Source organism: Antrostomus carolinensis, unplaced genomic scaffold (genome assembly GCF_000700745.2).
Source record: "Antrostomus carolinensis isolate BGI_N321 unplaced genomic scaffold, ASM70074v2 scaffold7459, whole genome shotgun sequence".
NCBI lineage: Eukaryota > Metazoa > Chordata > Aves > Caprimulgiformes > Caprimulgidae > Antrostomus > Antrostomus carolinensis.
Window position 1 is genome coordinate 55,617 of NW_010336375.1, and position 16,633 is coordinate 72,249.

Sequence of the window (16,633 nt, forward strand, 5' to 3'; positions counted from 1 at the left end):
AGGAAGTCCTTCCAGTGGAGTCTACACACAAATGGACACAAGTGGAAAAGCATAAAATGTTGGTGAGTATGGATGCTGCTTGGGTAGAGAGAACGTCTCAGCTGTGTCAGGCCTGCAAAAATATTCCTGGTGCTCATCATCAAGGTCAACGGCATGTGCTCACCTGGAGGATTCCCAGTAACTAGGCTGAGCGGCACAGTATTCTTAAGTGATGAGTGGGGTAGCTCTGAGTTGGCATTTACATCATTATGAAGCTTTCATGTGACAAATATAAAGTAAGAAAGACGTGTCAAAAAGAAGGGCTCAGGAAGGACAGAGAGGGCTGCATGCCTGTCTCTTCTGCTCACACTGCTGACACCTTGTCCACAAATGTCCTGCACAGAGCCACCAAGATGATTAAGGGAGTGGAGCATCTCCCTTATGAGGAAAGGCTGAAGGAGCTGGGTCTCTTTAGCCTGGAGAAGAGGAGACTGAGGGGAGACCTCATTAATGTTTATAAATATGTTAAGGGCTAATGTCAGGAGGATGGAGCCAGGCTCTTCTCAGTGATGCCCAATGGTAGGACAAGGGGCAATGGGGGTGAGCTGGAACACAGGAGGTTCCGCTTAAACTTGAGAAGAAACTTCTTTACAGTGAGGGTGACAGAGCCCTGGAACAGGCTGCCCAGAGAGGTTGTGGAGTCTCCTTCTCTGGAGACATTCAAGAACTGCCCGGATGCCTTCCTGTGTAATCTCATTTAGGTTCCTGCTCCGGCAGGGGGTTGGACTAGATGATCTTTCGAGGTCCCTTCCAATCCCTGACATTCTGTGATTCTGTTATTCTGTCCCAGGCAGTGCTGCCCTCCTGCCCAAGCCTCTTGGAGCCTCAGTCACCTATAGAGGGGCAGCTCAGCACCCACCCTTCTGTCAACTTATCCAAAGGAAACACAAATTCTGAAATCAGAAATCATTTCCACAGTACTTTTTGGCTCATGCTGAAGTTTGTGAAATTTACGGAAAACAGGATTTCTTCACCTCTGAGAGTGGATGAAGTCTGTGTTGCAATTCATGAGCTTTGCATAACTTGTTCAAATGGTTTTGCCCCATAATCCACAAGTAATTATTTTTATGCTTCTGCTAATTTTATAATAATGTATACAACAATATTTTCCCACCTCCGTATGTATCACCTGTAATTAGAAAGAAAGGAATTCACATATCTGCATACACGTGTGGAAAGCTGAGTTAAGTACAGTTAATCTCTCTTGCATTTGTTGTTAAATGAAAGTCTCAAAATCCTGTGGCAGAAGAACTGGAACCTGTACGAGCACTAAGCAGGAGTTAGACTGAGTGTGCATCAGTCAGCACTAGTCAATGTGCCCCAGTCAGTCCTGGTGAGCGTGTGCCATTAAGCACTGGTGAGCATGGACTAATGAATGAGGCTGGGGTTGTGTCAGGCAATTTGCTCTGGCCAGTTTTGTGTTGACATCAGCAGGAGCTACCCAAGTATTTTTAAGCATGGGTCAGGGGGTCTGTGGGCAGAGTGGCTTGGGTTTTTCTTAAAGCTAAGAATTAAAATAACGGGCTTGCTCTGGGACAGGAGGGGGCTGCTGGGGGCTTAGAGATGGCATCACAAAACTCTGCTCAAACTGGGATTTTTGCATACCCCTAACTGTGTTGGACTGGGGTTGAGGTGGCTGCAGCCCAGAGTGGGCAGTGAGTGGAGGTTGGGGCTGGGCCCCGGGGTGGCTGGCAGCTGCGACTGCTGACTCTCTCTTCCCATTAACACTTTTCTCTTTGCTTTCTAAAGGAAAATTATCTTCATATATTAATTCCATTACTAATTATCTCATTCTTGGCTTGTTGAATTTTATCATGCATAAAAACAACTTCCCACTAACTTTTGCTAGATCAACAGCTTGGATAATCATAGCTCTGTCTTTCCAAATTGTAAAGCAGTGTTTTTTTTCCTTTTAACTTTATACAGAGTAGGAATTTCTTTTGAAACAGTGAAGGTGTAGCTAATCCATAGATCTGGTCCTTTTTCTTTAAAAAGGTAAATACAAACTGCAGATCTGCTCTGGGCATTAACATTAATTTTCCCACATTAAATAGTCTGCCATAAAATAATTTAAAAAGAAATAAAAATAATTTAAAAATTAAGACAATTACTTTGGATTTAGGGCTTAGAATATAATTTTGATCTTTTGTAAGGAAAAATGGAACATGATAAAAGTGTTTAAACCTTAGCTATAGAAATTAACTGTAAATAGCAAAGCTGTGTATCAAATACACTCCGTGTTTTCAATACAGGCTTTCCCTTATAAAGGCAAAATTTGTCTGCTGACCCCAAAGTGATACATTTCAAAACCAAATGAAGAGTCTATGCATTCTATTTTACTTATGTCAACAATATTTCATTCTTTTTCTATGTGAAGGAAGTTTACTTCTAAAATGTTAGTGCCAACACATAATTTTACAACACTGCACAGAAATAGGACAGATTAAACTTATGGACCACTTTCAAGCTCTGCTCCATTTGATGCTTGCACTGGACATTCAAAGTTTCCATGAAACAGGGGAATACTCTTTCATTAAGCCAAGTAATATCAGAAAAGGGCATAATTCTTACTATCACTAAGGAAATTAATGTCTTTTTCAAGGTCAAGGTGATCTCTTTGCTTTGGAAGAATTTCGTGAGGTGCCTTGAGGCAGGAAGGTCCCTTTGCAGAGTGGTCTCCTGGCTGTTTCACTCCCTTGGAGCAGGTAGCAGCAGCTGTCTGAAAAGTGGTGAATTCCCAAGGTCTGCATAGGAACACAATGTGTCCCTCAGCAGGGATACCTCGTAGCTCCATGCTCTCTGCTAGTGGGTCTGTCAATGTGTAGCAGGGCAGCTCCAATGTTAGAGGAGAAACAGTTCTGAAAAAACAGTAATTTGTATTTTACTTTTGAAAGCCAACAGGAAAAGTGGTCACGTCTTCACTGTCCAACAATTTGTGGCTCAGTGATCCCCAGGCTGATTCTGACCTGAGCTGGTGACATCCCTACTGAGCAGTGTATAGAAGTACCAGCTCAGACCTGGTTCCAGCAGCACCACCTCTAGGGTCCCTACTCCTTGCAATACATCCTGCCCCTCAGCTGGCAAGGTTGGGCTGGCATCTCCCTGCTGCATTCCCCAACACCATTGCAGCACTGCTCAGCCAAACCACTCTGCACTTGTTGTATCCCCAGTCTTGCTCAGGTCATCCCAATGTCTTGAAATCACTGGTGTCCAGGTCTAATGAGTAGGACACTGAACCACTTGTCACCGCTGTGTAATTCTGCTCAAGTAATTTTGACCTTCAGGGCTTTTGGAGGCCCTTGCCATTGTCCAGCTGGCACTTCCAGCTATCAGGATTTTGTGCACAGACTGTCCTTAATACCTGTCTCAACCGTGTCAAAGGGATATTTCAATTCAAGCTGCATTCCTGTTAATCTGAATTAATATTCAAATAAGTAAATGAAAATAATGGCTGCCCTAAGGGATGTCAGATTTTATTCAGAGAAGCCATAAAACCAGACATGTCCATATTACAAGTTGTATTGACTAAGACTTAAGAGAATGGACTACTGGAGATAAAGTCGTCACTGATGAGTTTTTGCTTTGAAAAAGAATAAAGTAGTATCTGAAAAAGAGATTTAAACAGATTTTAACAGTTGGGTAGATTCTTGAAGCTACCAATGCTGTCAAAATTTTCTTTAAATTCTATCAAAATTCTTCTGTGTTTAAAAAATTGTTCCCTGAGTACTTGATGTAGCAACATTGGTTTCCTGACAGTTTGTACATTACAGTTAATTTCAAGCATTGGGTAAATATTTCCAATGACTGGGGTATCTTTCTTGCTCTTCTTCCTCTTCTAATCTTCCAATCATGCTGCAGTCTTTACTGGTCAGGACACTTGTAGCCTTTCTTTTTTTCATGAAACACATGAAGCCTTAATTATTTTGCAGAAGACTATGCTGCTATTAGTGAGAACTGACCACAGGGCTCAAAATCTACCAGGGAACATACAGACAGACACACAGACAGCATAATCTCCTGGGCTTTGTTCCCTTAGGCAGCTAAACCATCCTCCCTTATACCTTTGAATAAAATCACTGTATGGTTCTATACTGTTGCTGGATTGCTCTTGTCTTCATGTTTTGAACTGGGATTGTGCCATTACAAAACAAAATGATTTTTTAGGCTACTATAATTTCCAAATTACAAAGACGAGTACAAATACTTTGCATAAATGAGTTATTCTGATATTATAAACCCTCTGATGTTACAGACTCACCCTTAGCCTTATGGGAAATGTACAGCCTAAAACTTGTACAGGGTGCATATATGGCTACCCACCTCTTTAATTTCATAAGAATGCATTTGTTTTCCACAGAAGGCACCATCTTATGAAGCACTCAGAATTTAGTGCCATTGTTTTCTGCACAGTCATGCATGGTTCAGTTTCAACAAGGGAGTAACTGAAATTAGACCTGTTCAGAGAAAACTTTGTAAGGCTCATCAAAAAATGGATGGAAGGTCCTAGTCTCCAAGAGTTTTGGCAAGAACACAGAAAGATACATTGCCATTCTGCATAGTGTGAATTCTCATCTGGCAAATTCAACACCCCGGAAGTTGTTCCAGATTGTACAGAAGTAAACGATGTCACCATGTCATGGTATTGTCCCACCTGATGTCCTAGCAAGGGGCATTGAGGAGGGCTGTTGGGATGACCTGTGGAAGGAGCCAGGCTTCCCTTCCCCACTGCAAGATTGCCTAGCTCAGCAAAAGATCTCCCACATGATGTCTTCCCCATGCACAATGACTTTCCCACGTGCGATGCCTTCCCCATGCTGTTTGCTACCATCGGCGCCAGGGAGTGGGAGCAGCATCGTGGGCAGGTCAACTCTGACATGGCTTCTGTGACCACTAGTCTGTAATTTTCATTTGGGGCTGCAGTGAATTACAGCCTTGGAGTTTATTTATTAGAAATTACAAGCAAAGACAGAGCCAGATAATTGATTACAGCAAACCGACTTCTCTATGTGGTACACCAGCTGTCAACTACTAGTGGGTGAAATCATACATACAGGGTGCATATGCATACAAGGTGTGCACATACAACCCTCTACTCACAATGGCTATTTTTTCACTTAGATGACAACTCACCTTGGGGGAATTTCAGGCAAAATTCTTTTCCAGAATCACAGAATTTCAGTCACTGATCTGTCTCCTGTTTTGTAGTGGTTTTTTGTTGGGTTTTGGGGGTTTTTTTGTTGTTGTTATTTTTGTTTTTTTTTCCTTTGGTCACTGCTACCTATGGGACACTGGACAAAGAAGAGGAGTATAGCAAGATAAGGGGCTACTGGAGGCACCATTAATCAGTCCATGGATCCATCAACAGAACATAACCATACATGGGGTTTAGTGCCATCTGAGATGTCCTTAGGCACCCTGCCTGTCTCTGGGCTTTGGCCTAGGCTTTTTGTACATTAATTTTGGCTGAACCGGTTTCTTCCTGGATCATGTCTGGAGGGTGTGAAGTGTTTTATGCTTATCTGTTAAAGAACATTTTATTTACAAAAATATTAGTAAATAATTAAGACTGGATTTGCAGGTATCCTTCGCTTGGTTTATGCAAAGCAGCAGCCAAATTTTCAGATGTAGAAGAAGCTTTCCATCTGTGATGTTCACTTTTGGTAGCTGAGCATTCTAGAAAAAAATGATTAATGAAAAATGGGAAGTTGTTCACAAGAGGAATTTTAAACAGTTTTCTCTTTCACAGGTGATGCAGACTAGCCAGTTCTGTGCATTCAAAGTCACGCAAGAGCTCTCCAGAATCACCAGGAACTCCTAGTTTTCAAAACTTTTCTCTATGACTGAGGCATCTCTTGAACAGGAGCTGAGTCTGACATCACATGACTCCAGGAGCAGCAATTTTAGTGGAAATGCCAACAAATCTTTCAATAAAATCTTAGGAAGTATATTAATTTATAAAACTATTATAATTTAAATTATGGCTTTTCATAGCTACTGCAAGAATGGCAGGTACTAGCATGAGCATATAGTTTGATATTATACTTCAGAATACTTGATAGGTAATTTCATGGGTTTTTAACCAGTTCTTTGACGTTGTGCATGTTAGAGATTTTGGCAGTGGTTTTTCCCCATTACTGATGTATTTGGTTTTGGTATTAAGTCTAGTGGTAAGGCTACTTTGTGCCCAGACTTTCTATTATAAGTTTCCTTACAGGCAACAGGCCATTGGGCTTGCACTGATCTGTACAACACGTACTGAGTGTGTGCATGTAACTGAAAAGCGTGTACTGCAGAGGTTAGCTCTGTTAGTGTGCTAATCCCAGAGGGTTTGCTGCCTTTGACACATCAAATGCACTATGCATCAGCTACCCAGCGTGCACACATACATTTCTGTCAGGGAAATCGCAGTCAGAAATAGTGTAACTGCACCTAATTGGAGACAATTGTCCTGATATTTCCCATCAAAGCAATGAGGATTTACCGGAGTGACACAAAATTAAATAGCAGGTTCTTATTAGGCAATGCATATTTATCTTGTTTATTAGTAACAGTTAAAGGAGGTCATTTAGGATTAATCTGGTTTGTTAAATACAATCGTAGCATGAAGAGGTGTGGTATCTCCTATCTGAGCTGAGGAAAAGCTGGTCAGCTGCAATCACGGTGCTATAAGCATGTGCCATTCCCATACACACCCTATTGTACCATATCTCTGAGTCCCATCCAGTCATCTCCATCTGCACTGATTGCACAACATGTTCAAACCATCTCAGAATGAAAAAGCTGATAGAAAAGTTATACAGAGTAATTCATTATCATGTATCCACATTTGCTCATGTTTGCTCTACATTTCCTTTTTTCAGTCTGCCTTCAGGTCTTTGAAGAGGAAGGAATCACTCCTGATATATGTGACAATTTCAGTTCCAAATTCAACTATATGTTGCCATACTTCTGCTCAGAATGAATGAAACAAATTTTCATTTACCCTCTCCTTGTTCATAAGGTGAGCCCAGCTCCTAACCTAGCCAGTCTTCTGTCACTTATCTCCTCTTCTGTACTTCAGTCTTCTTTGCAGTCCTGTCAATGTCCTCTACTCTTGTTGTCTTCTTGCATGTCCCTCAGCACCTCCTGTCCCTCATGTTTGCCTTTCATTTCAGTATCTTGACATGTTTTCTTACCTATCTGTCCTTTTTCAGCTCTTCAGCCTTTTATAAATTCCTCCTGTTTCTTAGCTGTCCTGCACACCATTCTCTGGTCTGCCTTCATGATCTTCATACATATTTTCTTGCCTCACCACCATTTCTCTTCTGTCCACCATATACCTTTACATCCCATCAAGTGCTCAAATGTATCAAATTGCTCAAATGTATCAGAGAAATACCAGCACTTCTAGTCGTGAAATTTCTTCTACTAAATCAGATTACTGATCTGAAGAAGTAATATTTCATTGTCACACCATTGGTGTCTTTCTCCAGACTATACAGCAGCTGGAATGGCCTTTCTTAGTTTACAGAGGGGACAAACATGTGCAGAAAACATACATTTGAGAAATTATCATAATTTTAAAACAGAATTGCTAACTTACCTTTGAACTTCAGCCCCGGTCCATCAGTGAACAGCCTTCAGCAATTCCACTTTTCTAGTAGTGGTAACCTGAAATTAGACCTATGTCAGAATTACATTTATATTAGCTAAAGCTATTTCAATCAATTCCAGCCTAGTCTAGTCTAGTCCATTTCATCTCATCTACTCTATTCCCTGAACCATATATCCTCCTGAAACTCAATATATTCTTTCCTATAGAAGAGATTATAATGCATCCTATTGTCTCAGGTCTTTTTCTCAAGATCAGGCATATATGTAGATGCGATTTCTGAGATGTTGTCCATAAGCTTATTTCCTGACTGCTTTTTGTACATGTCCATTTGTGAGTGATTCATCCAAGGTAGAGTAAATTTATAGACTTGTGAACTCAGAGGTCTGTTAAAGTTTCTCATTACTATTTTGAATAACTCAGATTTTAAACATGATTAGATAGATCAAACAAAATATAAACCACAGTACAGTAAAACAGAAATTCTACTTGGCTTCAGTGCAACTTCTTCTTAGCAGCTATTCTGTGCAGGTATTGAGCTATATACACACCTGCTCAGCTTCATAAGAAAACTTTTCAAAGATGTCAGACTCTTCCCTAAAAGGGTAGAACAAAGGAAAAATGCTATTAATAAAAATATATTTCATCTTAGTAACTAAAGCATTAAAAACATTGGGACTACCAAAATAAATTAATGTTTCCAGAAATATGATTTATCTTGTGATTTCTAATTAATCACAATGTATGTCCAATCGAATTATTGGAAATTATTTTCTACTTGAGACTAGCTTTAATTGCATCCAATTAAACTTGTAATTTTCACTGTGCCTCCCTGAGACATACTATCTTTTTTAGCAAGAAAAAAACTCGGTCTTAATGGCACATCTGCATACCAGTAACATGAAAGTTACAGTCTTAGAAAAAAGGTTTAAGACAGTGCCTAAGTTGATTTTTCTTACACTTTAAAAAATTTATTTAAATAACTTAGCTGCTTGTGGGGCAGTAACTCCAATGATTACTTTTGTTGATAAAAACATTTAGTAACAAAACCAAGCTTTTGCATGGTAGATCCATGCAGTCTTGGGTGGCTGCATGAGTGTTTCACAGGTGTCAGCCACACAAGAGTGGAAACCACAGAAAATGGTAGGGCAGGCAGGCATGCAGCTGGATCTGAGCTCTGGGTGTTTCCCTACTGTAATTTACAGCGCTAAGCAAGTAACAAGAAATTAGAGAGTCTGTCCAGAATGGCACACAGGACAAAACCATCACAGTGGCTGCAATAACATTTCCATGGCAAGATAAATTCTGTATGGTATAGTTGAGTGGTGAGGTTTACATCCCTGAGGGACGGGATGCCATCCAGAGGGACCTCAACAAGCTTGAGAAGTGGGCCCATATGAACCTCATGAGGTTCAACAAGGCCACATGCAAGGTCCTGCACCTGGGTTGGGGCAATCCCTAGTATCAATACAGGCTGGAGGATGAAGGGATTGAGAGCAGTCCTGTGGAGAAAGACTTGGGGGTACTGGTGGGTGAAAAGCTGGATATAAGCCAGCAATGTACATTCACAGCCCAGAAGGCCAATTGTATCCTGGGCTGCATCAAAAGAGGTGTGGCCAGCAGGTCAAGGGAGGTGATTCTGCCCCTCTACTCCACTCTGGAGTCCTCAGTACAAGAAAGACATGGACCCATTGGAGTGGGTCCAGAGGAGGGCCACAAAAATGCTCAGAGGGATAGAACACCTCTGTTATGAAGAAAGGCTGAGAGAGTTGGAGCTGTTCAGCCTAGAGAAGAGAAGGCTCTAGGGAGACCTTATTATGGTCTTTCAACACTTGAAGGGGGCCTATAAGAAAGATGGAGACAAACTTTTCAGCAGGGCCTGTTTCAATAGGACGATGGGTAATGGTTTTAAACTAAAAGAGGGGAGATTTAGACTAGATATAAGGAAGAAATTTTTTACACTGAGGGTGGTGAAACACTGGAACAGGTTGCCCAGAGAGGTAGTAGATGCCCCATCCCTGGAAACGTTCAAGATCAGGTTGGGCAGGGCTCTGATCTAGTTGAAGATGTCCCTGCTGACTGCAGGGGAGTTGGACTAGATGGCCTTTAAAGATATCTTCCAACCCAAACCATTCCATGATTCTATGTTTTCCTTTGTCTTGGCTGGTAGTTTGTATTGCATGATCTTTCATGGTACTTCTTCTAAAAAAGTAGTGCTCACTGCTGATGGAGTACTTCACGCATGTGGTGCTGTTTCAGGAAAGAGCAATGCTGTAATTAATGAGTCCGGGGCATTCTTAATTGTAGCTGCAGGACACAAAGCAAAAAAATATTTTGCCATTTTGTGCCAGCTTTTCCATGGTTGAAAGTGCGATGTAAGTGGAAAAAAAAGATATACAGTAATAGTAACCTTATGAATAATATCAGGATATCAAAACTAAAGATAATTTGTATTTATGACTATCTGATTAATACATTAGCATAGGGACTATGTTGTGCTTTCGTTTGGGGTTTTGTTTTAGAAAGAATCAGAATGAATGTGGGAATGTTTCTGCCTATGACTACGTGTTGGAAGTGAAGAAATCAGAAAAGAAGTTAAGATGGGGTTGATAAGATAATTGTAGCATAAATGCAATAGTTTAGATCGCATAAGAGCCAGGAGACGTAATGACAACAGCAGAGTCTTCTCAATTTCCAAACTAGTCAGCAGAATTTTCTTCTTGTGGCATTCCCACATGAGAGATGTTGGCAGTAAGATTGTAATATTTTTACACTGTGACCATGTGTAGTCCTGAAGTGAAACACATAGCATGTCTATTGCTGGAAAAGACACTTTGATTTCCACTTATGCAGCTGATTATTTCTTCTGAGCTTGCAGATGCTTGCATAAGAAATAGACGCTGAGAGGGAATAACAATTAATTTGAGAGGAAGAAGATGGAGTTCACTTTCATGCCTGAGCCTGGGTTTTTGAGGGGAAGGTGTGGCTAAAATGCGTAATTCCCTTCCCAAGTCCTTCCCCTCGAGAACCTCTTAGACCAAGCTTCTCTGCCATGCTGCTACAAATGTCCATGCCCAGGGAAGAGCTCCAGGTTGCCTGGCCCATCTGACTTCACCCAGCAGATCTGGGAGCATGGAGAGGATCTGAGTGCTCTAATACACTTGCACCTTCATTGGCAGTCTCAGTCTCCCTGAGTGTATGAAATGGGGACATAGCTCTGCAGTGTGATATAAAATGGGATGTGGCCCCTTCATCTGATCGGCTTGGAGGTAGGCTTGCTCCCATTCTGGGGACTGTCTCCTCAATAGGCACAACAGTGAAAGAGGTAACCAAGAACCTGGTCAAAGCCTTCCCACCTTGAAATGGAGAAATGTAGTGCTAGCATATCAAATTCAGGAGTAATGTCACTATGCCAAATTCCCCCCAGGAATTCTCCTTGAGTGTGGCCAAGAGAGTAACCAATGTAGAAGAGCTTCTTCAGCTGTTTTGTGCACAGTAAAGTTCTTTCTGTGTACTTCTGGTTTTTCATGCTATTGAAGGAAGTAATACAGCCTAGCACAAAATATTACTGAAAAAACAAACTTGCTTTTTTGTGTTGCAAAATTTGTAGCACATCAGCAGGCATCAAAAGTTGGAAGGTGAGAGTTGCCCCAAAACAACAGAAAAACTTAACAAGTTAATTCAGGCTGCTGTGTAGTCTCCTTTTGCCAGGCTCGTCTGCTGGTTGCTGCCTGCTTTCTAGGCACAGTTTGGTAGGTGTTACCTCTTTCTGGCAGTGTCAAAAGCCTCACCCAAACCAGCAGCTGCAAGCATGGCTCCAGTGAGAGCACGTGCAGGTGCAGTATGCAATGCACCAGCCGGGCAGCAGAGTCTCAGCAGGGAGGTGGGGGCTGATAAGCAAGGTTGGGCACCTGGGTGAGACCCAAACCCAACCCCTCTGACAGGGGAGTTTTGGAGAGGGTGGCAGGGGAAGAAGAGTTGGGGCAGGGAGGAACTATGCAATCATGTCACAGTGTGTATAATTTTGTTTAACATGGATTGATCAAGATGATATTTCTTTTTTAAATAGCTCTTCTGGCTGAGGCCAGCTCTAGGGTGGAAAAGGTTGGGAAAAGCAGAGGCTAGGCAGAAGGAAGAGATGAGAGTGGGATGGGGATTAGTGTTAAGATGCTGTTCACAACTTCCTCCTGTGCTGAATTAAATCTCCAGGGTGAGGAGCGGCTGCCAGGAAACATTAATCTTTTTTCTTTCTGCTTTTTATCTTTTATTCTCCCCCCCACCGAAGTATGGATTCCTTCTTTTGTCTGTGATCTTGAAAATCAGGTTCCTGGTGCTTTGCATAGAGCCTCAAAACAGGAGTCACATGCTGTGTGAATAGCTGCCTAGAATTAGTTTCCTAAAGGTACTTTAATCATTCACTGGGATATAACCTAAGTGCAGAGGTTTCACCAGTGGTATGCAAGAGGATATATGGTATTTGGAAGTCAGATTTCTGCTTTTGCCCATGCCATACCAAGCAAAGGAGCTGATAGCTCTGAGGAATCCCAGGCAGGTTTGGGACCTGTTTTCTGGCTCCTGTAACTTCCTGCACAGCATAAAATGCAGGAGTCCAGCCAAAACAGAACCTGCATTTCTGGCCCAGCACATGGGAGAATCTCCTGAATGAGATGGGAAAAGATGTAGGTCTGAGGAGTGGTAGGGTTTCAGGTGTGTGAGCATGCAGCAATTGTAATCAAGTGGAGACAGGTCCTCTCCTGCATGTGGATATGACTCAATATTGAATTAGGAGTCACCTATGCCATTGATGCCAATACTAGTGTTTGCTGTTACAAGTGTTGCACATGCAGGTATGAGCTGGGCATTTCTGATTTCGAGTACTGGCACTGCAGAAACTGAACACTTTTTTCTCCAAATATACCTTATTTTCCTAACACTACTGTTGTATGGGTAAAACATTCATATCCATGTTTCAAATGGGGAGCAGTGCCCAGAGCAACAGGGAGCCCAGCGTCCCTGGGGGGAGTGAGGGAGTTTGGGGGGTGACCATCTAAGCACCTGGTGTGAGGTGGGAGCACTGTGGTGCAGCAGATAGTGTACCTGCCCTAAGGTCCTTGCAATAGCTACTCATGCTAGCGTGCACTGGATGCAGAGACGAATTGTAACCAAAGCCTACACTGAAATCTACTTTTGCCTTCTTATAAAACTTAAAATGGAGTCATAGTTTACAACATATTAGTTCACTAAGTTGTGATGATGGCTGTCAAGTGGCATTGCAGAGTGTTTCCAATGCACATGTACAAGCAAAGCAGGCAAATTTTTCCTCATGCGGAAAAATCTTAAGAGGAAACTTTGAAGAAAGCAATTTCTGTGAGGATTACCTCACAGAGTTTCACCTTACACATGTATTTCTTTTGGATGATTTGTCTTGTTTCCTTTCAGTATGTGAATCCATAGGAGTTTATAACCTCATACATTCAGCTCTAGCTCAGTGGCTTAATCTCAGTGGATTAGCTGTATCATGAATTAACTGTAATGCGGGCAAAAAATATATAGCAGTGTTCATGTGGTGCTGTTTGGATTTACAGTTCAGGCAGCTCAAATTCAGGTATCATTGCATTGCAGTTAATAGTGTCAAGTTCTTCCTCTTTTTCTTTTCCTGCAATTACCCCACATATATCAGAGTTTTTCATATAGAGGCCCCACAGCAGCTCTCAGTAGCCCCTGGGACGCCCCTCACAGTTCGATGTAGAGAGAGGGGCCAACACAGAAATGTACACTTGAGCAAATAATCTCTGAGCCCTCTGGGAAGTCATCTGACACCCCCTGAGGCTGAACATTTCCTTTGCACTGGGATTTTAAAGAAAGCCTGAGGCTGCATTTCCTTAAGCAGTCGAGCTGCTCTAACAGCCTACTGCCTCTGAAAGGGGTGCTTTTATCCCTCATCCCCTTCATTTTGTGGCTGGCTCTTCCTTGCATGAATTTCTTTGGCTCATTACCCCAGAAGATAGTCACCCATTTTCTTTTTCCTAATTATTTTTCCTCTGAGCTAACAAGCTGTGTCAGCTGATGGAGCTGGCAGATAGCACCAGGAGTGGAATGAGTAGAGAGGAGCAGAGCAGGAGATGTACAGGCTCCTTGGCAAGGATGACCCCAGGAGCAGTGTAGCCCCCATAGCAGGAGAGCACCCACCTGCTGCTGTTTGGGGCAAAGCCTGGCTTCCTCTGGAGCATCCTGCCCCCAGCTCTGTGGTCCCAGCACTTCCCTGGCACTGGTGCAGGCTCTTGGCAGATTCCAGGGTGAGCTGGCCATGGACCTTAACTGAACAGGCAATTTAATATCTCAGAAAAGAGGAGCAGCTTTTTCCCAGCCTTCATCTCCTGAGCCAGCTAGATGTGGGGTTGGAGAAGGGCCAAGCCAAATCAAGGGAGCAGGCAAGAAAAGCAACCAGGTCCAGTGCTGTCTCAAGGAAGGCTGAAAAACCACCTCACCTGTGGCTTCCCCCAGTCTTGCTTGCTAAGGGAAACCTACAACAGACTTTCAAACAATCAGCCTAAAACTTGAAATATCTAATTCTGCAGAGTCTAACCATTACAAACTGATTTTATGCATTTCATAGAGCAATGAAATTTGCTCCCCACACACTTCAAGATGCCACAGGCACTCTCACCGCATTGCTTCTCCCTGGCCTTGCTGTCCCACCAGTACAAAGAATGGGAGGCTGATTAAGGGCTGAAGGATAAAATTTGTCACAGAGCAGCTATCCTGACTCAGGCTGCCCTGGAGTTTTGCTCAGGGCTAGAGAGGAGGCTACAGAAATGTGGTCTTTCTCTCCTGAGCAGATGGATTGATCTATTGGGAGCAGTGCCTCTTCAACAAACCTTATCTCTATGTGTGTAATTAGTTGTGCAATGTTCAAAGAAGCGCCTTGGATGATGCAGAAAGCTGAACTTACTAATGAGAGCAGGTCAAATGGCAGAACAGACGTGTGATTGAGCCGGGGAGCCAGCTCAGAGCATAGCCTTTTGGGGCAGAATTGGCAAGGGTGGATACCCTGTTAGCATGGCAGGGTTGGGACCTTTGTTGATGCAGGTATGCTGCTTGGCCACCAACTTTAGAAGAAAATAGCTTTATTTTTGTTTCTTAATGCGATTAATACACTAGCTTGAGGGTAGAGCTGTGGCTGGATCCTGGGCTTGCTGCTATCAGTTGTGCAGCATTGGGCTGTAAACAGGCACAATTTTCTGAAGATATTTTTGCAGGTGCAGAATCTCCCTAAAGGCAGATGTGTATGTGAATCTTGCCCAGCATGCAATTACAGGGTGGAGGGTTAATTTGTGCAGCCAGAAGGAGGTCTCTAATCCATGTATCATGTTTAGATTAGCTATCATTTCAAATGTTGGTGATGCAACAAAAAGCTTTTTGTTCATGTCTAGTTGCAGAAATGACAAGTGTGTGCAAACACTCATAAGCTGCTCTTATGGACAGAGTTTCATTATCAAACACAAGCAGACAAATGTTGTGATTCAGTATCTTCCATCTTCTTCCCCATCCATCTCCCAGATTAGGAGTCACTTAAAAACAGTTTATTAAAAAGTAGCATTGGCTTCTTATCTTGATTGCCTTCTGATTTTTGAATACTTACGCTTCACACTTTCACACTTCAAATTACACTGCTTTCCTAAATGAACGTGACTCAGATAGCCGAGATTTCAAAAAGAAGAAATAATGTATTTCCAAGAAAACCAGACAGCCTCACTGTGTTCTACCTTATAAATAGTCTAAGTATGTCTCAGGGATCTTCTGTCCTTACTAACATCTCACCCCAATGCTTCGTGTCTGGACTCACAGCATTTACAACTCTTCATCCCAGCAGTTGTGACAGTGTGGACTCATGTCTCACATCCAAGAAAACCCAGCCAGGTGAGCTCTTTCCCATGTGCAGCCAAAAGAGATGCCTGATGCTGATGAGAGGGTCTTGGTGATGGTATCTGCAGGTACAGATGGCATTCGCTGTCTGAAAGCAGAAAGCCTTAGTCCTTAGGTGGGAGAAAAGACAAGGGGATGAGTTGAACAGGAGAGAAATGTCTGATTGTAGGTGAACAGTCCTCAAAGGGCAGAATATATGGTAGGATTAAGCCAAAAGTAAAATGTTTAGGAAAGATCTGGCATGGAGGGGACTGGTGGGACAGCATTGTAACTTTATTATTGCCTTTGCCCTCTGGGGCCTGTGATTAACATGCATAGGGGGTTACACATGGTCTACTGTGCCAATGCCATGCTGAACCTCATGACTTGAGCTGCCACATCATCCCAAAGCTCTTCTAACTCAAGAGGGCTGTCTGGGCAGGGGACACCAGCAAGCTCCAGGGTCCTCCCTGCTCCTGAGTAGGTGTCCCCAAGGTCACAGGTGGTTTACCTGCAGGGCCCGGAGTGTGTCCCAGGCAAGGGCACTTAGTGGGTGCCAGCACCAGGGGTGTGCTTGGTCTCAGACCACCTCTGAAAGGATGTTTTGGATGCCCTGGGCCTGCTGCAGCCAGTGCAGGTGCTGTGAGGGAGCCTGGAGGCTGTGGTGCCCTGTGCTGGATGTGTCCCAGCCTTAAGTGCTTCCACACACAGCGAGGGCAGGAAGGACACAACTGCCCTCAGCAGGGGCTGCTCAGGGGGGATGGTGGCCTCCCTTCCTCCTGCTTGCTGCTTCCTTGTGGGAGTCACATACCACAGCTGTAATGTTAGGCAGGAGCAGCCACTGCGATGTGTAGTGCCATAGCAGAGGGGTGACCTACACGTGAGGCCATGGGAGCAGAAACCTTACTGTCCTGGCACTATTCTGGCTGAACGTCCCCTGGGCATGGCGCTGCAGGCGCTGGAGACTGCCACTGGTCTTGTCACAAGGTGTGGGACCATGTGGTGCAGACAGCCCCTTGGAAAGGTTGTGACACAGTTGTAACATTGGAGGCAAGGAGGACAGGAAGGGCCACCTCTCGGGGCCCCCAGGCTGCTAGA